Genomic DNA, 17,500 nt, shown 5'->3' with positions numbered 1-17,500 from the left:
CTCGACCCTAAACCGCGCAAAGTACGAAAGGAACCGCGCGGTAGGGGCTCGAGACAAAGCTCGGCCCTAAACCGCGCCAAGTACGGAAGGAACGGCGCGGAGAGGGCTCGAGACAAAGCTCGACCCTAAACCGCGCCAAGTACGGAGGGAACAGCGCGGCTAAGGGCTCGAAACAAACCCTAAACCGCGCCAAGTACGGAGGGAACAGCGCGGCTAAGGGCTCGAAACAAACCCTAAACCGCGCCAAGTACGGAAGGAACGGCGCGGAGAGGGCTCGAGACAAAGCTCGACCCTAAACCGCGCCAAGTACGGAGGGAACAGCGCGGCTAAGGGCTCGAAACAAACCCTGAACCGCGCCAAGTACGAAAGGAACGGCGCGCAGTAGGGGTTTAAAACAAAGCTGGTCCCAAAATCGCGCCAAGTACGAAAGGAACAGCGCGGTCGAGACTCGGAAGAAAAAGCTTTCAAAGTGTCGTAGCACGATGCACACTGCTGTTCGTGTGGAACAAACGTGACTACCGTGCTGTACGGTGGAGTTCTGTGCGCAAAAGCGGCGCGTGTGTTTCTAAGCACCACAGCGTTGTGTCAAAAAAGAGGTGCCTGAGAGAAACGCATGCGACTGCCGTGCTTTGCGGCATAGCACCGTGCGCAAAAACGGTGCGCATGCAAGAGGTGTCAGAGCAAGCGAACTTGTGCCACGAGCAACAGGTCACTAAAAGCCTATAGATGACGGTGTTGGAGGAAAAGAAAAATATCGAGAAAGCACTGCGGTGTGCCGTGCGTAGGGACGGGCGCGCGTGCCACATGCCGCCGAAATATGGGTGTCGGAGAAAACAGAGTGCCGCGCGTAACGAGGGGCGCGCGTGTTACAGAGAGATATGCCCAAACGCATGAAAGTGTACGCAGGTGTCCTAAGGCAGTTTTTTTTTTTTTTTCCTCATTTTGATGTCGCCCCGGCTGACGCGGTTTTCGTTTTTCCGTGCCGCCCCGGCTGACGCAGTTTTTGCGCCGCCCCGGCTGACGCGGTTTTTGCGCCGCCCCGGCTGACGCGGTTTTCGCGCCGCCCCGGCTGACGCGGTTTTCGCGCCGCCCCGGCTGACGCGGTTCGGACTTTGCACTTTTTGGCTGTGCCTGGCTGGCGGCCCACTCACTCGATCGCCAGGTCTGTTTGCCCCGGTGGTTCCACCGCCAGGCTTAAGCGCGAACTTTTTTTGTTTGTTTTCTTTTGATTAAGCGCAAGCTTTTTTCTTTGTTTTCTTTTGATTAAGCGCGGGCTTTTTTCTTTGTTTTTTTTTTTTATTTCGCCCCGGCAGACGCGGTTTTTGCGCCGCCCCGGCTGACGCGGTTTTCGCCGCCCCGGCTGACGCAGTTCGGACTTAGCACTTTTCGGCTGTGCCTGGCTGGCGGCCCACTCACTCGATCGCCATGTCTGTTTGCCACAGTTTTCCCGGTGGTGCCGCACCCGGGCTCGCCCCGGCTGACGCAGTTTTCGCGCCGCCCCGGCTGACGCGGTTTCGTGCCGCCCCGGCAGACGCGGTTTTCGCGCCGCCCCGGCTGACGCGGTTTTTGCGTCGCCCCGGCTGACACGGTTCGGACTTTGCACTTTTCGGCTGTGCCTGGCTGGCGGCCCACTCACTCGATCGCCATGTCTGTTTGCCACAGTTTTCCCGGTGGTGCCGCACCCGGGCTCGCCCCGGCTGACGCAGTTTTCGCGCCGCCCCGGCTGACGCGGTTTCGTGCCGCCCCGGCAGACGCGGTTTTCGCGCCGCCCCGGCTGACGCGGTTTCGTGCCGCCCCGGCAGACGCAGTTCGGACTTAGCACTTTTCGGCTGTGCCTGGCTGGCGGCCCACTCACTCGATCGCCATGTCTGTTTGCCACAGTTTTCCCGGTGGTGCCGCACCCGGGCTCGCCCCGGCTGACGCAGTTTTCGCGCCGCCCCGGCTGACGCGGTTTCGTGCCGCCCCGGCAGACGCGGTTTTCGCGCCGCCCCGGCTGACGCGGTTTCGTGCCGCCCCGGCAGACGCAGTTCGGACTTAGCACTTTTCGGCTGTGCCTGGCTGGCGGCCCACTCACTCAATCGCCATGTCTGTTTGCCACAGTTTTCCCGGTGGTGCCGCACCCGGGCTCGCCCCGGCTGACGCAGTTTTCGCGCCGCCCCGGCTGACGCGGTTTCGTGCCGCCCCGGCAGACGCGGTTTTCGCGCCGCCCCGGCTGACGCGGTTTCGTGCCGCCCCGGCAGACGCAGTTCGGACTTAGCACTTTTCGGCTGTGCCTGGCTGGCGGCCCACTCACTCGATCGCCATGTCTGTTTGCCACAGTTTTCCCGGTGGTGCCGCACCCGGGCTCGCCCCGGCAGACGCGTTTTTTTTTTTTCTTTCGCCCCGGCTGACGCAGTTTTCGCGCCGCCCCGGCTGACGCGGTTTCGTGCCGCCCCGGCAGACGCGGTTTTTTGCGCCGCCCCGGCTGACGCGGTTTTTGCCGCCCCGGCTGACGCAGTTCGGACTTAGCACTTTTCGGCTGTGCCTGGCTGGCGGCCCACTCACTCGATCGCCATGTCTGTTTGCCACAGTTTTCCCGGTGGTGCCGCACCCGGGCTCGCCCCGGCTGACGCAGTTTTCGCGCCGCCCCGGCTGACGCGGTTTCGTGCCGCCCCGGCAGACGCGGTTTTCGCGCCGCCCCGGCTGACGCGGTTTCGTGCCGCCCCGGCAGACGCAGTTCGGACTTAGCACTTTTCGGCTGTGCCTGGCTGGCGGCCCACTCACTCGATCGCCATGTCTGTTTGCCACAGTTTTCCCGGTGGTGCCGCACCCGGGCTCGCCCCGGCTGACGCAGTTTTCGCGCCGCCCCGGCTGACGCGGTTTCGTGCCGCCCCGGCAGACGCGGTTTTCGCGCCGCCCCGGCTGACGCGGTTTCGTGCCGCCCCGGCAGACGCAGTTCGGACTTAGCACTTTTCGGCTGTGCCTGGCTGGCGGCCCACTCACTCGATCGCCATGTCTGTTTGCCACAGTTTTCCCGGTGGTGCCGCACCCGGGCTCGCCCCGGCAGACGCGTTTTTTTTTTTCTTTCGCCCCGGCTGACGCAGTTTTCGCGCCGCCCCGGCTGACGCGGTTTCGTGCCGCCCCGGCAGACGCGGTTTTTTTGCACCGCCCCGGCTGACGCGGTTTTTGCCGCCCCGGCTGACGCAGTTCGGACTTGGCACTTTTTGGCTGAGCCTGGCTGGTGGCCCACTCACTCGATCGCCATGTCTGTTAGCCACAGTTTTCCCGGTGGTGCCGCACCCGGGCTCGCCCCGGCTGACGCAGTTTTCGCGCCGCCCCGGCAGACGCGGTTTTCGCGCCGCCCCGGCTGACGCGGTTTTTGCCGCCCCGGCTGACGCAGTTCGGACTTGGCACTTTTTGGGCTGAGCCTGGCTGGCGGCCCACTCACTCGATCGCCATGTCTGTTTGCCACAGTCTTCCCGGTGGTGCCGCACCCGGGCTCGCCCCGGCAGACGCGTTTTTTTTTTCTTTCGCCCCGGCAGACGTGGTTCCCCCCCCCCCCCCTTTTCGCTCGCCCCGGCTGACGAGGTTTTCGCGCCGCCCCGGCTGACGCAGTTTTCGCGCCGCCCCGGCTGACGCGGTTTCGTGCCGCCCCGGCTGACGCGGTTTTCGCGCCGCCCCGGCTGACGCGGTTTTTGCGTCGCCCCGGCTGACACGGTTCGGACTTTGCACTTTTCGGCTGTGCCTGGCTGGCGGCCCACTCACTCGATCGCCATGTCTGTTTGCCACAGTTTTCCCGGTGGTGCCGCACCCGGGCTCGCCCCGGCTGACGCAGTTTTCGCGCCGCCCCGGCTGACGCGGTTTCGTGCCGCCCCGGCAGACGCGGTTTTCGCGCCGCCCCGGCTGACGCGGTTTCGTGCCGCCCCGGCAGACGCAGTTCGGACTTAGCACTTTTCGGCTGTGCCTGGCTGGCGGCCCACTCACTCGATCGCCATGTCTGTTTGCCACAGTTTTCCCGGTGGTGCCGCACCCGGGCTCGCCCCGGCTGACGCAGTTTTCGCGCCGCCCCGGCTGACGCGGTTTCGTGCCGCCCCGGCAGACGCGGTTTTCGCGCCGCCCCGGCTGACGCGGTTTCGTGCCGCCCCGGCAGACGCAGTTCGGACTTAGCACTTTTCGGCTGTGCCTGGCTGGCGGCCCACTCACTCGATCGCCATGTCTGTTTGCCACAGTTTTCCCGGTGGTGCCGCACCCGGGCTCGCCCCGGCAGACGCGTTTTTTTTTTTTCTTTCGCCCCGGCTGACGCAGTTTTCGCGCCGCCCCGGCTGACGCGGTTTCGTGCCGCCCCGGCAGACGCGGTTTTTTGCGCCGCCCCGGCTGACGCGGTTTTTGCCGCCCCGGCTGACGCAGTTCGGACTTAGCACTTTTCGGCTGTGCCTGGCTGGCGGCCCACTCACTCGATCGCCATGTCTGTTTGCCACAGTTTTCCCGGTGGTGCCGCACCCGGGCTCGCCCCGGCTGACGCAGTTTTCGCGCCGCCCCGGCTGACGCGGTTTCGTGCCGCCCCGGCAGACGCGGTTTTCGCGCCGCCCCGGCTGACGCGGTTTCGTGCCGCCCCGGCAGACGCAGTTCGGACTTAGCACTTTTCGGCTGTGCCTGGCTGGCGGCCCACTCACTCGATCGCCATGTCTGTTTGCCACAGTTTTCCCGGTGGTGCCGCACCCGGGCTCGCCCCGGCAGACGCGTTTTTTTTTTTTCTTTCGCCCCGGCTGACGCAGTTTTCGCGCCGCCCCGGCTGACGCGGTTTCGTGCCGCCCCGGCAGACGCGGTTTTTTGCGCCGCCCCGGCTGACGCGGTTTTTGCCGCCCCGGCTGACGCAGTTCGGACTTAGCACTTTTCGGCTGTGCCTGGCTGGCGGCCCACTCACTCGATCGCCATGTCTGTTTGCCACAGTTTTCCCGGTGGTGCCGCACCCGGGCTCGCCCCGGCTGACGCAGTTTTCGCGCCGCCCCGGCTGACGCGGTTTCGTGCCGCCCCGGCAGACGCGGTTTTCGCGCCGCCCCGGCTGACGCGGTTTCGTGCCGCCCCGGCAGACGCAGTTCGGACTTAGCACTTTTCGGCTGTGCCTGGCTGGCGGCCCACTCACTCGATCGCCATGTCTGTTTGCCACAGTTTTCCCGGTGGTGCCGCACCCGGGCTCGCCCCGGCTGACGCAGTTTTCGCGCCGCCCCGGCTGACGCGGTTTCGTGCCGCCCCGGCAGACGCGGTTTTCGCGCCGCCCCGGCTGACGCGGTTTCGTGCCGCCCCGGCAGACGCAGTTCGGACTTAGCACTTTTCGGCTGTGCCTGGCTGGCGGCCCACTCACTCGATCGCCATGTCTGTTTGCCACAGTTTTCCCGGTGGTGCCGCACCCGGGCTCGCCCCGGCAGACGCGTTTTTTTTTTTCTTTCGCCCCGGCTGACGCAGTTTTCGCGCCGCCCCGGCTGACGCGGTTTCGTGCCGCCCCGGCAGACGCGGTTTTTTTGCACCGCCCCGGCTGACGCGGTTTTTGCCGCCCCGGCTGACGCAGTTCGGACTTGGCACTTTTTGGCTGAGCCTGGCTGGTGGCCCACTCACTCGATCGCCATGTCTGTTAGCCACAGTTTTCCCGGTGGTGCCGCACCCGGGCTCGCCCCGGCTGACGCAGTTTTCGCGCCGCCCCGGCAGACGCGGTTTTCGCGCCGCCCCGGCTGACGCGGTTTTTGCCGCCCCGGCTGACGCAGTTCGGACTTGGCACTTTTTGGGCTGAGCCTGGCTGGCGGCCCACTCACTCGATCGCCATGTCTGTTTGCCACAGTCTTCCCGGTGGTGCCGCACCCGGGCTCGCCCCGGCAGACGCGTTTTTTTTTTCTTTCGCCCCGGCAGACGTGGTTCCCCCCCCCCCCCCTTTTCGCTCGCCCCGGCTGACGAGGTTTTCGCGCCGCCCCGGCTGACGCAGTTTTCGCGCCGCCCCGGCTGACGCGGTTTCGTGCCGCCCCGGCTGACGCGGTTTTCGCGCCGCCCCGGCTGACGCGGTTTTTGCGTCGCCCCGGCTGACACGGTTCGGACTTTGCACTTTTCGGCTGTGCCTGGCTGGCGGCCCACTCACTCGATCGCCATGTCTGTTTGCCACAGTTTTCCCGGTGGTGCCGCACCCGGGCTCGCCCCGGCTGACGCAGTTTTCGCGCCGCCCCGGCTGACGCGGTTTCGTGCCGCCCCGGCAGACGCGGTTTTCGCGCCGCCCCGGCTGACGCGGTTTCGTGCCGCCCCGGCAGACGCAGTTCGGACTTAGCACTTTTCGGCTGTGCCTGGCTGGCGGCCCACTCACTCGATCGCCATGTCTGTTTGCCACAGTTTTCCCGGTGGTGCCGCACCCGGGCTCGCCCCGGCTGACGCAGTTTTCGCGCCGCCCCGGCTGACGCGGTTTCGTGCCGCCCCGGCAGACGCGGTTTTCGCGCCGCCCCGGCTGACGCGGTTTCGTGCCGCCCCGGCAGACGCAGTTCGGACTTAGCACTTTTCGGCTGTGCCTGGCTGGCGGCCCACTCACTCGATCGCCATGTCTGTTTGCCACAGTTTTCCCGGTGGTGCCGCACCCGGGCTCGCCCCGGCAGACGCGTTTTTTTTTTTTCTTTCGCCCCGGCTGACGCAGTTTTCGCGCCGCCCCGGCTGACGCGGTTTCGTGCCGCCCCGGCAGACGCGGTTTTTTGCGCCGCCCCGGCTGACGCGGTTTTTGCCGCCCCGGCTGACGCAGTTCGGACTTAGCACTTTTCGGCTGTGCCTGGCTGGCGGCCCACTCACTCGATCGCCATGTCTGTTTGCCACAGTTTTCCCGGTGGTGCCGCACCCGGGCTCGCCCCGGCTGACGCAGTTTTCGCGCCGCCCCGGCTGACGCGGTTTCGTGCCGCCCCGGCAGACGCGGTTTTCGCGCCGCCCCGGCTGACGCGGTTTCGTGCCGCCCCGGCAGACGCAGTTCGGACTTAGCACTTTTCGGCTGTGCCTGGCTGGCGGCCCACTCACTCGATCGCCATGTCTGTTTGCCACAGTTTTCCCGGTGGTGCCGCACCCGGGCTCGCCCCGGCTGACGCAGTTTTCGCGCCGCCCCGGCTGACGCGGTTTCGTGCCGCCCCGGCAGACGCGGTTTTCGCGCCGCCCCGGCTGACGCGGTTTCGTGCCGCCCCGGCAGACGCAGTTCGGACTTAGCACTTTTCGGCTGTGCCTGGCTGGCGGCCCACTCACTCGATCGCCATGTCTGTTTGCCACAGTTTTCCCGGTGGTGCCGCACCCGGGCTCGCCCCGGCAGACGCAGTTTTCGCGCCGCCCCGGCAGACGCGGTTTTCGCGCCGCCCCGGCTGACGCGGTTTTTGCCGCCCCGGCTGACGCAGTTCGGACTTGGCACTTTTTGGGCTGAGCCTGGCTGGCGGCCCACTCACTCGATCGCCATGTCTGTTTGCCACAGTCTTCCCGGTGGTGCCGCACCCGGGCTCGCCCCGGCAGACGCGTTTTTTTTTCTTTCGCCCCGGCAGACGTGGTTCCCCCCCCCCCCTTTTCGCTCGCCCCGGCTGACGAGGTTTTCGCGCCGCCCCGGCTGACGCAGTTTTCGCGCCGCCCCGGCTGACGCGGTTTCGTGCCGCCCCGGCTGACGCGGTTTTCGCGCCGCCCCGGCTGACGCGGTTTTTGCGTCGCCCCGGCTGACACGGTTCGGACTTTGCACTTTTCGGCTGTGCCTGGCTGGCGGCCCACTCACTCGATCGCCATGTCTGTTTGCCACAGTTTTCCCGGTGGTGCCGCACCCGGGCTTGCCCCGGCAGACGCGTTTTTTTTTTTCTTTTCGCCCCGGCTGACGCAGTTTTCGCCCCGCCCCGGCTGACGCGGTTTCGTGCCGCCCCGGCAGACGCGGTTTTTTGCGCCGCCCCGGCTGACGCGGTTTTTGCCGCCCCGGCTGACGCAGTTCGGACTTTGCACTTTTTGGCTGAGCCTGGCTGGCGGCCCACTCACTCGATCGCCATGTCTGTTTGCCACAGTTTTCCCGGTGGTGCCGCACCCGGGCTCGCCCCGGCAGACGCGTTTTTTTTTTTCCTTCGCCCCGGCAGACGTGGTTCCCCCCCCCCCCCTCCGTCTTTCTTTTTGTTTTTTTTTTCGCCGCGGCTGAAGTGGATTTTTCGGTGCCTCGACGCCCCGGTAGTCGCGGTTTTTCCGTTTCCGCACGGCCCCGGCTGACGCTGCTCGGTCACAGTCGCCTTTTGTGAGGATTGCAGACTTCTTGAGCGCGGGTGTTTTTTTTTTGTTGTTGTTGTTGTTTTATTACGCATTCGCTCCAGCAGACGCTGTTTAGACTTTTTGTTTCCTCTTTTATCCTGCGACGAGGTGACGAGGTTTATTCGGTGCCCCGCCGCCCCGGCTGAAGTGATTTTTCCTGTCCCGTGCCGCCCCGGCTGACGCGGTTGGGACTTCGCGTTTGTTCGGCCGCCACGGGTTTTGGCGCACTCGCTCGGTTGCTTGTTGTTGCCACTTGTTGCGAACCCAGGTTTCTTGAGCGAGCGCGGGCGTTTTTTCTTCCTTTCTTTCTTTGTTCTATGTGTTAGCGAATCGGCCTTTAATATCACACGAGGACTCACAACCAACAATTTTCAGTTTGAAGTGTAAAAAATCTGCAGGTGTTGACGTAACTGACTTGCCCCGTACCCTTGAGTACATCCATGAAGTTCTCGTAGTACTACTAAATCGCATTATTCCAAGTGGAGAAATTCCCATAAACTTGCAAACCTCTACACGAAAATCGGTGCGCGTGATAAAGTTGAAAATTATCGTCCGATATCAAATGTGCCTTCTATAACACAAATTCTAGGAAAAAAAAAAAAAAACACTTGTTCGCCGTTCTCTGCGCCGTGACTGGCAGCACTCCGGCGAAGCGAAACGGGGTCGATTCGAGCACGATATCGGCGTCTTTCGACGTGCTCGCCGGCGACCGTCGCACGAGTACGTCGCACGAGCGCGTCTGCCGGGGCGCCGTTTGCGAAGCCGACGCAAAAGTGGGAACCGCCGCTCGGATGATCGCCGCTTTCGGCAGAGTGAGTGTTGGCACTCCGGGGAAGCGAAACAGCGTGAATGCGCCCACGAAATCGGCGTATTTTGAAGTGCCCGCCGGCGACCGTCGCACGAGTACGGTAAACCGCGTCAGCCGGGGCGTAGTTCGGGACGCCGACGAAAAAGTGGGAAGCGCAACTCGGATCTTCGCCGTTTTTGCAGGAGTGAGTGGCGGCCCTCCTGCGAGACCAAGAAGCATCGATTCGTGCACGAATTCGGCGCCTTTCGACGTGATCGCCGGCGACCGTCGCTCGAGTAGGGCAAACCGCGTCTGCCGGGGCGGGCTTCGGGACGCCGATGCGAAAGTGGGAAACGCTGCTCGGATGTTCGCCGTTTTTGGCCGAGTGAGTGCTGGCACTCGGGCGAAGCCAAACGGGGCCGATTACGGCACGATATCGGCGTCTTTCGACGTGCCCGGCGGCGACCGTCGCACGAGTACGGTAAACCGCGTCAGCCCGGGCGGAGTTCGGGACGCCGATGCGAAAGTGGAGAACGCCGCTCGGATCTTCGCCGTTTTTGGAGGAGTGAGTGGCGGCACTCCGGAGAAGCCAAGGAGCGCCAATTAGCGCACGATATCGGCGTCTTTCGACGCGCTCGCCGGCGACCGTCGAACGAGTAGGGCAAACCGCGTCTGCCGGGGCGGGGTTTACGACGCCGACGCAAAAGTGGGAACCGCCGCTCGGATGTTGGCCGTTTTTGGCAGAGTGAGTGCTGGCACACCGGCGACGCGAAAGAGCGCGAAAGCGCCCACGAAAGTGGCGTATTTGGACGTGCTTGACGGCGACCGCTGCAGGAGTACGAAAAACCACGTCAGCCGGGGCGAGCGACCCACGGCGGTCTGGGTGCTTATCGCTGCTATTATAGGGGCACCCCGGCAGACGCAGAAAAAAAAAATTTTTTTTCGACCTTCTTTTTTGCTGGTCGAGCTCGGGTAACCCAGGTCGCAATGGGAGCCGCGCACGAAAGCGGCGTCGCGAGACGCGTTCGCGGTCGCTAGTCGCACGAGCTCGGCAACCGCGTCAGCCGGCGCGGAGTTCGGGATGCCGACGGCTAAGTGGGTACCGCTGCTCGGATGTTCGCCGTTTTTGGCCGAGTGAGTGCTGGCACTCCGGCGAAGCGAAACGGGGCCGATTCGGGCACGATATCGGCGTATTTCGACGTGCTCGCCGGCGACCGTCGCACGAGTACGGCAAAGCGCGTCTGCCGGGGCGAGGTTTGCGATGCCGACGAAAAAGTGGGAAGCGCCGCTCGGATCTTCGCCGTTTTTGCAGGAGTGAGTGGCGGCCCTCCTGCGAGACCAAGAAGCATCGACTCGCGCACGATATCGGTGTCTTTCGACGTGCCCGCCGGCCACCGCCGCACGAGTACGGCAAACCGCGTATGCCGGGGCGGGGTTGGCGACGCCGACGCAAAAGTGGGAACCGCCACTAGGATGTTCGCCGTTTTTGGCAGAGTGAGTGCTGGCACACCGGCGACGCGAAAGAGCGCGAAAGCGCCCACGAAAGTGGCGTATTTGGACGTGCTTGACGGCGACCGCTGCAGGAGTACGAAAAACCACGTCAGCCGGGGCGAGCGACCCACGGCGGTCTGGGTGCTTATCGCTGCTATTATAGGGGCACCCCGGCAGACGCAGAAAAAAAAAATTTTTTTTCGACCTTCTTTTTTGCTGGTCGAGCTCGGGTAACCCAGGTCGCAATGGGAGCCGCGCACGAAAGCGGCGTCGCGAGACGCGTTCGCGGTCGCTAGTCGCACGAGCTCGGCAACCGCGTCAGCCGGCGCGGAGTTCGGGATGCCGACGGCTAAGTGGGTACCGCTGCTCGGATGTTCGCCGTTTTTGGCCGAGTGAGTGCTGGCACTCCGGCGAAGCGAAACGGGGCCGATTCGGGCACGATATCGGCGTATTTCGACGTGCTCGCCGGCGACCGTCGCACGAGTACGGCAAAGCGCGTCTGCCGGGGCGAGGTTTGCGATGCCGACGAAAAAGTGGGAAGCGCCGCTCGGATCTTCGCCGTTTTTGCAGGAGTGAGTGGCGGCCCTCCTGCGAGACCAAGAAGCATCGACTCGCGCACGATATCGGTGTCTTTCGACGTGCCCGCCGGCCACCGCCGCACGAGTACGGCAAACCGCGTATGCCGGGGCGGGGTTGGCGACGCCGACGCAAAAGTGGGAACCGCCACTAGGATGTTCGCCGTTTTTGGCAGAGTGAGTGCTGGCACTCCGGCGAAGCGAAAGAGCGCGAATGCGCCCACGAAAGTGGCGTGTTTGGACGTGCTTGACGACGACCACCGCAGGAAAACGAAAAACCACGTCAGCCGGGGCGAGCGACCCATGGCGGTCTGGGTGCTTATCGCTGCTATTATAGGGGCACCCCGGCAGACGCAAAAAAAAAAAAATTTTTTTTCGACATTCTTTCTTGCTCGTCGACCTCGGGTGACCCAGGTCGCAGTGGGAGCCGCGCACGAAAGCGGCGTCGCGAGACGGCTTCGCGGTCGCTAGTCGCACGAGCTCGGCAACCGCGTCTGCCGGGGCGGAGTTCGGGACGCCGACGGCTAAGTGGGAACCGCCGCTCGGATGTTCGCCGTTTGTGGCCGAGTGAGTGCTGGCACTCCGGCGAAGCCAAACGGGGCCGATTCCGGCACGATATCGGCGTCTTTCTACGTGCTCGCCGGCGACCGTCGCACGAGTACGGCAAAGTGCGTCTGCCGGGGCGGGGTTTGCGACGCGTACGCAATAGTGAGAACCGTCGCTCGGATGTTCGTCGTCTTTCGCCGAGCCAGTGCTGGCACTCCGGCGAAGCCGAACGGAGCCGATTCGGGCACGATATCGGCGTCTTTCCACGTGCTCGCCGGCGACCGTCGCACGAGTACGGTAAACCGCGTCAGCCGGGGCGGAGTTCGGGACGCCGATGCGAAAGTGGGAAGCGCCGCTCGGATCTTCGCCGTTTTTGGAGGAGTCAGTGGCGGCACTCCGGTGAAGCCAAGGTGCGCCAATTCGCGCACGATATCGGCGTCTTTCGACGTGCCCGCCGGCCACCGTCGCACGAGTACGGCAAACCTCGTCTGCCGGGGCGGGGTTTGCGACGCCGACGCAAAAGTGGGAACCGCCGCTCGGATGTTCGCCGTTTTTGGCAGAGTGAGTGCTGGCACTCCGGCGAAGCGAAAGAGCGTGAATGCGCCCACGAAAGTAGCGTATTTGGACGTGCTTGACGGCGACCGCCGCAGGAGTACGAAAAACCACGTCAGCCGGGGCGAGCGACCCACGGCGGTCTGGGTGCTTATCGCTGCTATTATAGGGGCACCCCGGCAGACGCAGAAAGAAAAAAAAAAAAAAAAATGGGGACATGGCGTGCGTCACCGTGCGGCTTCGCAGCGTTGCCGAAGTCGCCGAGCCCTTCGACTGAGCCGAACGGCGGACAGGGAACGTTGGTCGGCCGTTCTAACCTGTCGGTGCCACGCCGAGACGTCGTTAAGGAAAACCGCGTCGTGGGCCTCTACGACGCCGTCGAGTCGTTGTACGTTTGGTGTCCAGCGTGTCGGCGGCGAGTAGCGGACACGTCGTTCACGACTTCGGTCTTTCGCAGTCGACGCGAACTTGCGGAGAGTCGTGGTGCCTCACGTTTTCGGCAGAAACCGCGGCGGAATTTTCCCGTGCGTGCGCGCACGACCTCGGTGCTGTGCCGTCAGCGTAGTGTTGCACAAACTCGTGGCCTACCCAAGGTGCGGTACGTTTGCGGCCGTATCCTCGGTGGGAATTTCGTGAGTAGGGTCGCAAATTCTACGACCTCGGCGGGTTTGAGAGCGACGTAGACTTGTGGCACGCTCAACGTGCCACACGTTTCGGGGCACACCCGCGGTGAAATTTTCTCGAGTACGCTCGTATTAGTGCCCAAGGAGGTCTGGGTACTTATCGCTGCTATTATGTGGGGGTTCTCGTGAGCGGCGTACGCGAAAGCGACCGGGTGTCTGATATGCGGCGGGCTTCGGCCTCGTCAAGCGTGTCCTCGGGTCTGCTCCAGGGGAATCCACGGCAGTCGTCTGCAGCCTCATCCGCTTGATGCGTTAGGGGCTGGTTGTCGGACGGTGCCGTTTTACCACGATATCGAGGTGTGTTCCGTGTCGTCCTCGGGCGATTCAGATGCGAAAGCGCCGAAGACGCGGGCGTGACCCGTCGTCTGGCGGCTTTGCAGTCTCGGCTCCGTTGCTAGTTCCGGCCGGTCCACCGACAGTGCAGCGGGCTTGGGCAACCCGCACGGCGCGACCGAGTCGATGCAACGAAAAAGAGCGAGCATGAACGTGCTTCTTGCCGCACGGCTCCCACTCGTCTTTCGGGAAGGTTGTGCCGTAGCGAGCTCGAACGCCGTCATCTCGGAGTGCAAAATAAGCGTGTTGGGGCGCCTGAAGGTGGCCTCCGCCGCACACAGACTGCGTCCGGCCCGCCGAAGGCGAGGACGGACGCGCAGTCGAACGATTACCTGGTTGATCCTGCCAGTAATCATATGCTTGTCTCAAAGATTAAGCCATGCATGTCTAAGTACATGCCGAAATAAGGCGAAACCGCGAATGGCTCATTAAATCAGTTATGGTTCCTTAGATCGTTTCTTCCTACTTGGATAACTGTGGCAATTCTAGAGCTAATACATGCAGTGAGCCTGGAGCCCTTTGGGTAACGGGTGCTTTTATTAGACCAAGATCGATCGGGTTTCGGCCCGTATTGTGTGGTGACTCTGGATAACTTTGTGCTGATCGCATGGCCACGAGCCGGCGACGTTTCTTTCAAGTGTCTGCCTTATCAACTTTCGATGGTAGGTTACTTGCTTACCATGGTTGTTACGGGTAACGGAGAATCAGGGTTCGATTCCGGAGAGGGAGCCTGAGAAACGGCTACCACATCCAAGGAAGGCAGCAGGCGCGCAAATTACCCACTCCCGGCACGGGGAGGTAGTGACGAAAAATAACAATACGGGACTCTTTTGAGGCCCCGTAATTGAAATGAGTACACTCTAAATCCTTTAACGAGGATCAATTGGAGGGCAAGTCTGGTGCCAGCAGCCGCGGTAATTCCAGCTCCAATAGCGTATACTAAAGCTGCTGCGGTTAAAAAGCTCGTAGTTGGATCTCAGTTCCAGACGAGTAGTGCATCTACCCGATGCGACGGCTCGGACTGAACATCATGCCGGTTCTTTCTTGGTGCACTTCATTGTGTGCCTCGAGATGGCCGGTGCTTTTACTTTGAAAAAATTAGAGTGCTCAACGCAGGCGAGTCGCCTGAATAAACTTGCATGGAATAATAGAACAAGACCTCGTTTCTGTTCTGTTGGTTTTTGGAATACGAGGTAATGATTAAGAGGGACGGACGGGGGCATTCGTATTGCGGCGCTAGAGGTGAAATTCTTGGACCGTCGCAAGACGAACTACTGCGAAAGCATTTGCCAAGAATGTTTTCATTGATCAAGAACGAAAGTCAGAGGTTCGAAGGCGATCAGATACCGCCCTAGTTCTAACCATAAACGATGCCAACCAGCGATCCGCCTGAGTTACTCAAATGACTCGGCGGGCAGCTTCCGGGAAACCAAAGTATTTGGGTTCCGGGGGAAGTATGGTTGCAAAGCTGAAACTTAAAGGAATTGACGGAAGGGCACCACCAGGAGTGGAGCCTGCGGCTTAATTTGACTCAACACGGGAAAACTTACCCGGCCCGGACACTGGGAGGATTGACAGATTGAGAGCTCTTTCTTGATTCGGTGGATGGTGGTGCATGGCCGTTCTTAGTTGGTGGAGCGATTTGTCTGGTTAATTCCGATAACGAACGAGACTCTAGCCTATTAAATAGGTGCGGGGTTCCCAGCACCTTACAACCTTCTTAGAGGGACAAGCGGCTCCTAGCCGCACGAAACAGAGCAATAACAGGTCTGTGATGCCCTTAGATGTCCGGGGCCGCACGCGCGCTACACTGAAGGAAGCAGCGTGTCTTTATCCCTGTCTGAAAAGACTGGGTAACCCGTGGAACTTCTTTCGTGATTGGGATAGGGGCTTGCAATTGTTCCCCTTGAACGAGGAATTCCCAGTAAGCGCGAGTCATAAGCTCGCGTTGATTACGTCCCTGCCCTTTGTACACACCGCCCGTCGCTACTACCGATTGAATGATTTAGTGAGGTCTTCGGACCGATGTCCGGCGCGGCCTTTCGGTTGCGCCGGTCTGTTGGAAAGATGACCAAACTTGATCATTTAGAGGAAGTAAAAGTCGTAACAAGGTTTCCGTAGGTGAACCTGCGGAAGGATCATTAACGGATTGTGAAGGGTGAGCGCCTCAGCTGCGTCTGCGCCCGACACTTTCTGCCGCTGACCCCGTTTGGACGCGGGGTCGGCTTTTCCCCACGGGGCTGCCTGAATGTGGAGCGGCACCCCGTGACAAATTGTTGCGCCCAGCGGACGCCAACACCGCGACCTTGGACGGTCGGCCAGGTGGCGGACGCGGGTACAAACGGCGCAACGCACTCATAGGTCGGCTTTCGACCCGCCACTGCACCGTGGCTCGAAGCGCTCGAAATGCGCGACCCGACCGCTGCGGGACCGCCTAGTACTGTAAACAGGAGCGGCGGAGCGCGAACGGCGAGTCGTGGTTACGTCGGTAGAAGGCGAGGCTGCGCGTTCCCGAAACGCCAGCCGAGTGCCCTCCCGACCGTTCGAGCGTGCAAGAACGAGACCCGACAATCGCGCGGCGACTGCCAAGTACGAGAGGAACGGCACAAGCGTCGGCGGTCGGTCAAGGAACTGGCGATGTGACGGGTCCGCTGTGCACCAGTGCATACCGTCCCGCCGTCCGCGGCAAGCGCCTCCGCGTCCTCGGGTGACGGAGGCTGCCGGTCGGTTCTTGCAGGCGAGGGATCTCGCTGGCACCGGTTCGCGTTGACGCGCGGCCGGTCATGGCACGGCGATGCGACGGCCGAGGTGCGCAGTACTCGATGGAGGAACCGCACGCTCCGATGACCGTCCCGCCCTCCGCGGCGTATGCGTACCGACCGTAATGGTTGCAGCAGCGCCGGCCGGCTTTTGAATTCGCCACACGAAACACGGTGCGAGATCGCGGTTAGGGGAGCGTCGACGTTGCCAGGCGTTTTGCTTGCTGCCGAGGGAAAGGCGGCACGGCCACGTCGCGCTCGTCGCGATTAGCGGGTCTGCGCGCTTTGGGAAGGTGCCGCAACGACTTGCCGAAAGAGGAAGCACGGAAGAACGAGGGACTTGGACGTCCCGACAATTGAACGCACTTGCGGCCAGGCCCTTGCTGGCTTCGTTCTTCCGCCTCGAGTAGGCTCGTACGCGGCTCCGGCGCCGAAAGTGGTCCTTGGCACCGACTTCGGTGGACGTGGGAAGTGCCGCGCAAGTACGGCGCGCCTGGCTCCACCTGTTGGCTAAAGTAGGCAGCCGGATCGGCATTTTGGTGTGCGGTGGCAAACCGTGGATGCGAAAAAAGCTTGTGCGATTTCGTGGAACAAAAAGCGGGGGTCCCCCTTTTTATGCGGAGGAGACCGACCCGCCTGCCGTGGTGAACCGCGACGCCACGGTAAAAACGGGAGAGGCTTGTCGATGGGACCGTGCATCCCGCGCTCCACGGAGGCCGGGAGGCGGCCGCCCGAGGAAATGTGTAGCCGTCGAGGCCCGCATCTGCGTGCACTCTTATCCAAATGGGTGTACCGCAGGCATTTTCTGGTTAGGCGGGCCAATGAGAGCGAGCACACAACGATACCTACGGGTCCGGCTTGGAGAACCGGCTTCGACGCCTCCCGAGTATTTATAGAGGGGTGGACCACGAAAGCACTCGCAAGTAGCGAAAGCGAAACGCCGTCCGAAACACACCGTTTGCTCGATTTGCGGCAGCCGAAAAAGGCGCGGCAGAGTTTTGGAGTCCAAGCGTGCGCTGAAAAGCGCCCTTCTTGGCCACTGTTTGGCCGAGTGCCAGAAACGTTTGGTTTTGACTGTACGGAATTGAACAAACACTTTTTCACGACTCTAAGCGGTGGATCACTCGGTTCTCGGGTCGATGAAGAACGCAGCCAGCTGCGAGACTTGGTGTGAATTGCAGGACACACTGAGCACTGATTCTTTGAACGCACATTGCGGCCTTGGGTCTTCCCTTGGCTTCGTCTGTCTGAGGGTCGGATCACATATCAAGAGAGCCTTCGGCGCACAAGGGAACGTGAGCCGTCGACTCGTTTTGACCGCGTCGGCAACACGGACAGCACGCTGAACACCTCACAGCGAGCGCCAACAGCGGCCACTCAAGGGCGAGACGGTGGCGACCGTCGTGCCAGAGCCCAACCGAAACGGGGGCGACCGACTGCATTGAGGATGTGGCACCTCGTTGAGACCGCCGCAGGACTTCGAGTCGGAAGGAAGCCTGCAGGGAAAGTGCGGTCGAGGTTGCG

At 62.4% G+C, this 17,500-nt stretch overlaps 2 non-coding genes across 2 annotated transcripts; both read left to right on the top strand.

Annotated features, from left to right (window-relative positions):
- Positions 1-13,546: 13,546 nt before the first annotated feature.
- LOC142794995 (small subunit ribosomal RNA) lies at positions 13,547-15,361 on the top strand. The gene has a single exon (XR_012892680.1). It is a non-coding gene; the product is annotated as a small subunit ribosomal RNA (ribosomal RNA).
- Positions 15,362-17,080: 1,719 nt separating this feature from the next.
- LOC142794993 (5.8S ribosomal RNA) lies at positions 17,081-17,233 on the top strand. Its single transcript, XR_012892678.1, has one exon. It is a non-coding gene; the product is annotated as a 5.8S ribosomal RNA (ribosomal RNA).
- The last annotated feature ends 267 nt before the right edge of the window (positions 17,234-17,500 follow it).

Source organism: Rhipicephalus microplus, unplaced genomic scaffold, assembly GCF_043290135.1.
Source record: "Rhipicephalus microplus isolate Deutch F79 unplaced genomic scaffold, USDA_Rmic scaffold_520, whole genome shotgun sequence".
In the NCBI taxonomy this organism is placed as follows: Eukaryota; Metazoa; Arthropoda; class Arachnida; order Ixodida; family Ixodidae; genus Rhipicephalus; species Rhipicephalus microplus.
This window is presented reverse-complemented; position numbering and strand designations above follow the sequence as displayed.